Genomic DNA, 9,596 nt, shown 5'->3' on the forward strand with positions numbered 1-9,596 from the left:
CCATTAGACTCACTAAGTTTCGACTTCGCCAGCAATTCTCTATTCTTTATCAGGCAAACCAGCGACAAATAGTATCAATGAATCTTTGGTGGGCCCGAGCAAATTAGAATGATTAACTGCTGAATGAGAAACATGGAAAGAAAACAACCAGAAAAGACTCTCTTAAACTGGTGAGGACTGCTTAAGCCTTTAGTGAGCATGTGTGACGGTGAGAAGTTCTTAATTTTATTAAGAAGGCACAAAAAGGGCATGACCCAAACAGCAAACAATACATGGCGCCTCGAAACAATGAAGAATTTTCTTTGCAGCTGGTATTAATGCTCCAAGCCATATTTCGCACGCTTCATTTACTTAATCATAAAGACTAATATTGAATTTACCTTTTATGACAGCACCTGGGTTTTTTAACAGATACTTAACAAATACTTAACAGCTACTTAGCAAATGAACGACCATTGTGTGGAGTTTAGATTTCAACAAATTCATCGCACATAATTTCAGAAATAGGAAAGATCCAAGGCGTTCTGGTTACCAAATGCTTTTATATTTGAAAGTGGAAGCAGCCGGGTTCTCAAAATCCAATCTATAGACCTCCTGCATTTTTGCAAACAAACGAGGTGTCGCAGCAGTCGCTAGCGGGTTCGTGGCAGGCAAAGGCCAGGGATTGGAGTCGCAAAGTGGTGTTGAGCGCGACGTTTTAAGCCTTGTAGCCGCGTTTTTAGTTTCTGCGACTCACAGAATAGTTGATGCTTTCAACTTCGTAATTTATCAAGGTACACGAGCTCGCGTTGGCCACGTGAGGCGCATCCAGAGAAATAGTTCGCCACTGTGTATTTTAAATATGGTTAGTAGTAAACAGAAAGCGTTTTCGCCGTTGATTTCTACTCTAGGCCTTAAATGAAATAACCTTTTGACACTCGGCACTTGCCAGAACGATTTTGCTTTGGTACAGTACTGAGGGGAAGTGCTGGCATTGTTTCGGCGGAGGAGACATGCGCTCACCGTGCTAGTTGACGCACGTGTCGCGCAGTGCGAAAACTGGGGGCAGCGGCGTGTCCCCATTCTCCTCTGTCTCTTAGGCCCTGTTTTTAGCCGAAAGGTGACGCATCAGCTAGGCCGGCTTCTCCCCTTGTTTAAATGGTCGATATGGTAAAAATTTTGATTTCTGAATTTATTTTCTTTCCTAGCCCTGGGCTCTTCTGTTTCAAGACGAAAACTTAGAGCAAAATATTCTGTAGAAATTTGTAAATTACGCTTTTTAGATCTGCGGGCGTCGAAATTTGAGAGGTAATTTCTTTTGAGGATTTCTTTGATTTCAGTGCAGCAATTGTTTGACCAAAGCAAAAGCGAAGAGGCCATAAACTTTAAGGTTCGTTTTCTGACCTTTCACATCTTCTGCGATTAGCATCACTCAGCTCTTCGTAACTTCGAAACACAAGAAAACAGAATGATTCTATCTCTCGCAAACGATTCCTGAGACTTTGAGGAGTGTAAGAAATTTCGATTTTTATCCTACCCGTGCAATACTAAGTTAGTTATTTCTGTTAGAAGGATTAAAAAGAAAAGAAAGAAAAGAAAGATCAAGTTATTCCGTACGTACTCGGAGCGGTTCATGATTACAAAAAGGTTGCGGGACTGTTTCACATGCACGTAGAGTTTTCTGAGCAACACAGATTGGAGGGGAGGGGGGCTGGAGGTCTTGTCGTATCATAAAAAACCGATGTGACAATTAACGTATATAGAAAGAGCCCACTTGACTGATCAGTATCGCGTAGTCCCAGATGTTTGCAATGTGTTTGATCATTGGCGTATGAGCTTCCCCTTTCGGGCAATAAAGTTTATATCGGTCAGACCGGGCGCGCCATTGGTATTCGGCTTAATGAACACCTCAGATCACTTTCGGAGTCAACCTATTCTCATCTATATGACCACTGCCAGGATTGCGGAAAAGAAAACGGAAAATTGTTCAGACCTGAAGTTGCACGCATGCGCATTAATTTTCGTCATAGAGACAAAACAACAAGAGAGTTAATGGAATCGTACCATATTCGAAATAGAAAGATGAATACGTTAGTCAGTAATTGTTATGGCTAGTCAGTAAATATATTGCTTCCTTGGACAACACGATATCTGTTTCAGGGGTTTGTTTTTTTTTTCGTGCTTTTTGTTGTCACGGCTGTGGTGTATCGGGGTGTACGTGTTTTTAGACATTTGCCTATGATGTGGCCCTAAGATAGTACTCTGGGCGTGTGAGCTGGAACATTTTAGCGCATGTGATTGTTAGCTATAAATGTTTTTCTCAACGAAAAATGTAGTTGCGAGCCAGCGCTTGTCTGTGTGTTCTCTTTCTAGATCCCTCGTCCGTTCGTGCTGTTTCTACCGGAAATGAATAGATCCAGCTTGTAAAAATTTCCTTGACCACTGAGCTAATTTCTGTTGATTCAAGACATATATTTATTTATTTATATTAGCAGACAAGGTAAAGGAAATGAGGGGCTTGTTTGACAAACTTATGAAGGGAGCCTACACTCACCGAAACCAAGGTGCATAGGAGACTGCTTCCAACTTGTTTTAAGGTGTTGTGGTAATTAGTCTGATAATAATACTTGGATTAATCTATCGCTGAAAGAAAATTACTTATTAAGCAGCAGAAGAAATAACCATGCCGCGCGTGGGATTTGAACCCACTACCTCTGAATATCGCGTCCGGTGCTCTACCAACTGAGCTACGGCGACGGCTGTCCAATCTGCTGCTCTCGTGGGTATTTATATTTATTATTGTGTGTAAGCGAACCTTGAGAGTGTTCACCAGCGCGGCCCTCGTCCGAAGCGGTGGACGTAGCACAACCTGTAAAGTCGCAAGTGTGACGTGGAACGTCATCTAACGGCGAGGGCGGAAACTGTGCGAGAGCCCTCTTATGCTAGCTATGGCATCAAGACTGTCAGAACCGAGACCCTCGGTAAGCTATTAGCGGACAAGGTAAAGAAAATGAGAAGCTCGTTTGAGAAACTTATGAAGGAAGCCAACAGTCACCGAAACCAAGGTGCATAGGGGAATGTTTTTAATTTTTTTTAATGTCTTGTGCTAATCAGTGGGATAATAATACTTAGATTAATCTATCGCATAAAGAAAATTACTTATTAAGCAGCATAAAAAAACAACCATGCTAATAAGTAATTTACTTTAGGCGATAGATTACTGTAAGTATTATTATCCCACTGATTAGCACAACACATTAAAAAAATTAAAAACATTCCCCTATGCACCTGGGTTTTGGTGACTGATGGCTTCCTTCGTAAGTTTATTTTTTTATATTTATATACAATACTGCCAGACTCAGTAAGAGACGGTAGCAGGTGGGCAATTGGTCCTGTACAAAGTTCAAAAGACAAAAGAGAAATTACAAGCAGATAAAAAAAAAAGAAAGCTCTTGCATTAAGTTTTAGATAACTACTAGTAGGCGGGTTACCAAAAATACTTTGATGATTCAGAACTGTAACAAAAAAGAAACCAAGTACAGCAGCAGTCGTTTATGCCAGCCAGCATGCTAGTATTCGAAGTATTTACCCATAAGAACTAGAAGAAAGCGAAAAAGAAGGTAATGGGTAACAATAGACAATGCAATCATTCTTAACAATAACAAGGTAAAAAAAAATGAATAATTAATTGTTGTTCAATCATCTGGTATTGGCACTATTCGCTTTCCTAGGACTATTGGTACTTTACTGATTCGTGTTACATTCTAGTAATCTTAGGTGAAGGGAGATTTTAATGGTAATCGATGGATCGAGTTGATTCCATTCGCTAATGGCTATAGAAAAGAAATAACGCTTGAGAGTGTTCGTTTGGCGTGTGTAATCAGTTAAGAGGGCGCATGCTTGTGCCAGGATTGCCGTGACTTTGAGAAGGATGCATATTTATACACATCTATAATGTAGCTGTTGTGTAATAATTGATATATAATGATAAGGTCGGATTCTTTAGTCCTAGATAGTAGTGATGGAAGGCCAGATGATGCGGCAAAATCGGTAGGGGACTCAGAGAGTTTGTATTTGTTATGTATGAACCTGACAGCTTTTCGTTGCACTCTCTCATGCCGAGTGATGTTAGTGATTGATTGCTTGAACCAAACAGTAATTACGTATTCTATAATTGGCCATACGAGGGTAGTGTATATGAAAATCTTGGTGCTTTGAGGGGCCAGACGTAAGGATCTTCTAAGGAAGAACAGCTTTCGCAAGGCAGCAGAGGAACCATTGGCGATATGCGCGTCCCTTCTGAGGTCAGAAGTTAAAGTATTTATGTTCAGAGACCCTTGAAAGCGTTGATTCATTGATACTGTAGGCATAGTTATATGGCTGTTTTTTTCCTGGTGACTGTCAAGCCAATGGATGTTCTGTTGTTTAATGTAATCTGCCAAGTGTTACACCATTAAGCCATTCAACCATCTAACAATTGAACCATTTATAGAGATGCTTGGGGGAAATAAGAGCTCTCTTTGGAATGGTTTACTGGGCACACTATATTGTAGTTTCTACACGACAAAGCAACACACATTTGGCTATTTTCTATGAACAAAAAATTTGGACTATACATACTGTGCCATTTATATTCCTCAGCATTGCAGAATTTTTTCCGCTTGGAGCAATTTATCTGAGTCTCTCATGAGGCAATGCGCAAGCTTGCAGTCCCTTTTTCCATCTTGATCATAGACACTAATATTTATATTATATTAAATGTTTGGTTTGTCTTTGTGTTCTTTCTGAGCATATGCTTCTTTTAGACCCGCCGTGGTAGTTCAGTAGCTCTTGCGTTGGCGGTTCATCCCAAGGCCTCGGGATCAAATCCCGACAGAGGCGGCCTCTTTTCGATGGAAAAGAGATACAGTAAACGCCCACAAGTTATCGCGCGCCCCGTCAGTGCTTCTCCTCTAAACACAGGAATGTGCCCAGCCCCGTTATTTACCTTCATTCACAACATCATCTAATACCCCGCGATCTTAGGATCAGAAGCGTAACGCTAAAGCCGCTGATACACCGCTGTGGCCACTTCGTGACGGAGCTATGAGAGATCACTGTATGAGCTAGCTCCGGGTGATCAAAGATTAGAGTGACAATTATATAACAGCACTCGCACCTAGAGTTCCTGTTAAGCGTATATGAATTGCGTTAACGGGGGTGCAGGAGATCACTCTACCCGGCGTTGCCGCTCTCGCGATAAGACAGATATATCTTTGCATTTATAATTCATACGACTCGTTCCTACTAAACCATATAAAGCGCTTTGTACGCGAGTGTGAACGTACTTAAACCCGAATTCTAGCTCCCTGCCTCGATCGATTGTACTCGACAATTTCCATTTTCTGAGCTACTGCTGGGCTATCGGACGACTTATTTCACTACAGAGCATATATATATATATATATATATATATATATATATATATATATATATATATATATATATATATATATATATATAGTGATATATGCACACACATCACGTACGTGCCAACCAGAATTGGATCGGCTGTTTTTCCATGAAGCATGATCCTGGCGTCTTTTCAGCACACACTCCCAACTGTTGCAATCAGCAAGTATTGTTTTGTAGCAGATTCGGCAACGACACTTACCTGGTTACGCTGCGCATGGTATATTCGATGAACTTCCGCTTGAACAGAAGAGATATCGAGCTCTTCGGCGCAAACATGGCGGTTTTTCATCCGTCGATCTCGGTGCAGACGATTCCTGGCTAATATGGCACGCTGCCGACACAGCAACACAAACACTAGCCGTACCGGTTAAGTAGTACCGTAAGTAGTTACCGCGCAAGCGAGCTAACGCTTGAGACAAGGGGATCTTTAAAACTCGCGAGCTTTAAGCCGTGTGAATAACGGCCTGAAGGGCGAGTTGGCGCTAGATGAAATGAACTGCGGCTCAACAAGGGCACTAACATAAAAAAGGCACCACATGCGCACTCTTCCAACTGTTTATTACACGGAAAAGTGGCATAATAAAACATTCAGCCGAAGCATGAGACTCGTCACATTATCGCTCCAAAGGCAGCACGTAGAACAAAAAGCACCAACATCAGGATAACAGACCAGAAACTTTTAATCCCTGCGGTTTAACTAACAGATTTGATAAAAGGAATTAGAAACGAAAAAGAGGGGGCCTTCACTTAGCAAAAGCAGAGTCAAACATATGAAGCAAAGGCAGTCAGAAACCTAAAAAGAACGTAAAATAAAAAGATGAACAAAAAACAAAAACTAACAACCCACCTCAACAAACAGCTCTGCAGCTGCAGCTCTCCGAGCTGGGCAATGCAATCAGTGATTACAAGAAAAGGTCTCTTAACGTGTTGTTTATCGTGAAAACCCAAAAGCCAGACATGCGTTTTAGAACCATTGTTAGTCAGCGGAACTCTTGGCAGCAAAAGTTGAGCAAAATTCTTCTGAAGCATTTCAAAGGAGTGGAAGCGTTCGATCCCTTCACCACCATGAATTATGCAGAGGGGACAGCCTTTTGAAAAGACTAGTCTTCTATTGAATATTAGTTTTCTGTTGACGTTGAAGATTTATTCTATTCAGTTCCGTATAGTCGCTTTTTCAAATTCGTACTGGAGTGTATTGAATCTAATGGGTTCATTGCATTTCACAACTCTGCTGGCCTAAGCGTGGGCAATTTTTATTCATTACTTGAATTTTACCTCAGGTGTAAAGAACTGTGTAAGAGTGAAATCACAGATTGTAGGAAAATGATGCCATGGAGGCAGCGGATCGCGTCTTCGCTTGAATGTCAGGTAATGTGTCCAGTCGGCCGAGGTTTTGGCACATCTCTTCAAATTGCAAAAGCAGTGTCCTAGTGGTCTGTGGTTTGTTGATAAAGAGTGTTCTAGATAGACACTTTAATGCTGTTTGGTGACAGATATGTTTAGGCAGCGAACAGATTTTTAGAATGTGTGAACACGTTAGCATCGTTCTTCTGTCTGTAAGTGATGGTTCTTTAGTTTCTACATACAGACTGTTTATGGGTGACGTCCTATATGCACCAATGAAATTATGTACTAGATCCAGTCGTTTAAGACACGATGAACTCGCTAACTAATAAACTATGCATCCGTAATCTAACGTAGAACGAACAGACCAGTACATTTTTAAAAGGCATATGCTGTCAGAGCCTCATTGTTTTCGGGAAAGTACTTTAAGTATGTTCAAGGAATAGGAGGTTTTATTTTCTCGAGCATTAATATGAGGTTGGAATGTGAGCTATTTGTCGAATGAAATTCCCAGAAATTTTACCTTATTTTATGTAAGCAGCTCGAATGTGTGTACATATATACTGGGGTTGAATTGTTGACCTCGTTTTAGTGAGAACAGCACGCCCGCTGTTTTCTGTGTGGATAACTGGAATGCATTTTTGTCTGCCCATGTCTCTAGTTTGGTTTTTGTTAACTGTGTTAGTCTCTCGCATGTTGCTATAACTGTGGATGTACAAAATATTTGAAGGTCATCGACTCAGACTGAGTACACCATGGTCTTTGGGTTTTTTTTGCTTATAGAATCCATCTTTACAATTAACAGTGTTGTGCTCAAAATACACGCCTGAGGATCCCCGCTCTCTTGAACGAAGTTGCTAGAAACGTTTGATCCCAGGCGTACTAGAAATGAGCGGTCAGAAAGGAAGTCATTCCGGAAGTTCAACATCCTTCCACAGATACCAAGGTGCCCTAGGTGGCGGAGGATCACAAACCTACAGGTTGCATTATACGCGTTCTCCGTATCGAACAAAACGGCATGACAGTGCTGTTCGTGTATAAAAAATCTTCTCTTAATGTATTTCTGCGGCGTACTAAATGGTCTGTCGTTGAGCACCCCTTTCTATACCCTCATTGATGGCCGTCAAGAAGTTCGCGGGATTCAAGGACAAATGTTAATCTTATATAAAAGAAATTTCAAAAGATTTCGCGAGACAGCTTGTGAGAGCTGTCGGCCTATAGCTACTTGGGGAAGTTGGTGGTTTCTCAGGTTTCAGGAGTGGTACTATGACGGCTTTCTTCCACTCCTTAGGTATTTCTCCTGATTTGAATATTTTGTTTAAAAAATTCAAGAGCGCCTCTATGGCAGCCTGGGAGAGATGATCAAGCATTTCGTAGTGTGTCTGGTCGTGTCCTGGAGCAGTTTTTTAGCCCGCATAGAGTACTTCATTTCTTGGAGGGTAATTAGAATTTATAGTTTTCATTTACACCTCCACTTGTTGGGAGCCTAAGTAAAGCTGAGATTTTGGCGTGTTGGTAAGCATTCATGCTGGGCGAACAGCTCAGAAAATGCGGGAGAAAGGCAGGACAAGCGCTGTGTTTTTCGGCCGTTCTTTTGTATTTCAGAAATGACTGGCTATAGTGTGATGAACTTGTAAATACAGCAAAGTGCTCTCCCTGTACGTCTGCCTGTTCTCCTATAAGTGGTTGTGTCCCGGGTGTTGTCAGCAAAGTACCTGTGAGGGGTGAGTGGCTACCATTTAATTTTCGAACTTGTTCCCACATTTTATTCGATGGAGTTGATAGAAGACCATAAGATCTCCAGGGTGTTTTTTCGGCATTGCGCGAATATACCATGCTTGTGCTCTCGCCTTTTTGAAAAGGATAATGTTCTCGCATGTTGGGTATTCCGGAAAGACTCCCCACACTTTATTTCGTCTTTTTTTGCCTCCTTGCATTCACGGGCGTACCATATTTTGTGGGTCTGGTAGACCACACCTGATGATTTTGGGATTATGTGTGCGGCAGTAAAGGCGCATGATGTGAGTGCTTCATTTATTTCCTCTATGCCGAGATTTCCTGAAGTAATTTTCTCTAAACTGGACTTTTCTGTAAACAATTCCCAGTTAGATAAATGTAACTTTCAACAGTATGGTTTTGTCGGGATGACTGCTGGTGAGGATGACAGGCTTATTATGACCGGGAGATCATCGCTGCCATAAGGATTTCCTAAAATGTCCCATTTAAAATCGTTAAAAATAGATGATGAACAAAAAGATAAATCTAGGAAGCTCATTTTCCGCTGCTTGGACAACAGTATGTTTTCTTTTGTTCATGGGGCAGACAATTTTGCAGGGGATAAAATCTTCTAAAATCCAGGATTTGATATTCGTTTGCTGACTTCCGTGAAACGAAGAGTGGGCATTAAAATCCCCGACTAATAGGTATTGTTCCTGAAGATTATTAAAAGAACTTCTAAATCGGGAAGTGTGATGGCTAGGTGAGGTTCAACGTATATGCAATATATTATTAATTTTTTTTAAATAGGAGACAATGACAGCAGCGGCTTCATATGAGATTTTAAGGTCGATTCTCTGGGTGGCAACATCCACCTGCACCACAACAGCGGCACCTCCAGAGAGCCTGCTTGAGTTCGCTCGGTCGCACTGAAAGACTTGGTAGTTTTTAATAATATTTGTTTCTGTGGCTCCAGGTTCGTCTCCTGGAGACAGAATGCCACCGAGGGGAATGTAGTTATAATAATCGTTACGTCCGTGCGGTTGTTTAAAATTTCACGACAGTTTCATTGAACACGAAATGCCATGATTGTAGGTTAGATG

The 9,596-nt window shown here is 41.3% G+C and overlaps 1 long non-coding RNA gene across 1 annotated transcript in view; it reads right to left on the reverse strand.

The window, feature by feature from the left end:
- The window catches only part of LOC144105017 (uncharacterized), a 74,673-nt gene extending 68,991 nt beyond the window's left edge, over window positions 1-5,682 (reverse strand). Inside the window, exon 1 of the long non-coding RNA XR_013308689.1 lies at window positions 5,633-5,682. This is a non-coding gene — a long non-coding RNA (uncharacterized LOC144105017). The remainder of the gene's footprint in view (window positions 1-5,632) is intronic.
- Between the last annotated feature and the right edge of the window lie 3,914 nt (window positions 5,683-9,596).

The sequence above is a fragment of the Amblyomma americanum genome, chromosome 9 (genome assembly GCF_052857255.1).
Source record: "Amblyomma americanum isolate KBUSLIRL-KWMA chromosome 9, ASM5285725v1, whole genome shotgun sequence".
NCBI lineage: Eukaryota > Metazoa > Arthropoda > Arachnida > Ixodida > Ixodidae > Amblyomma > Amblyomma americanum.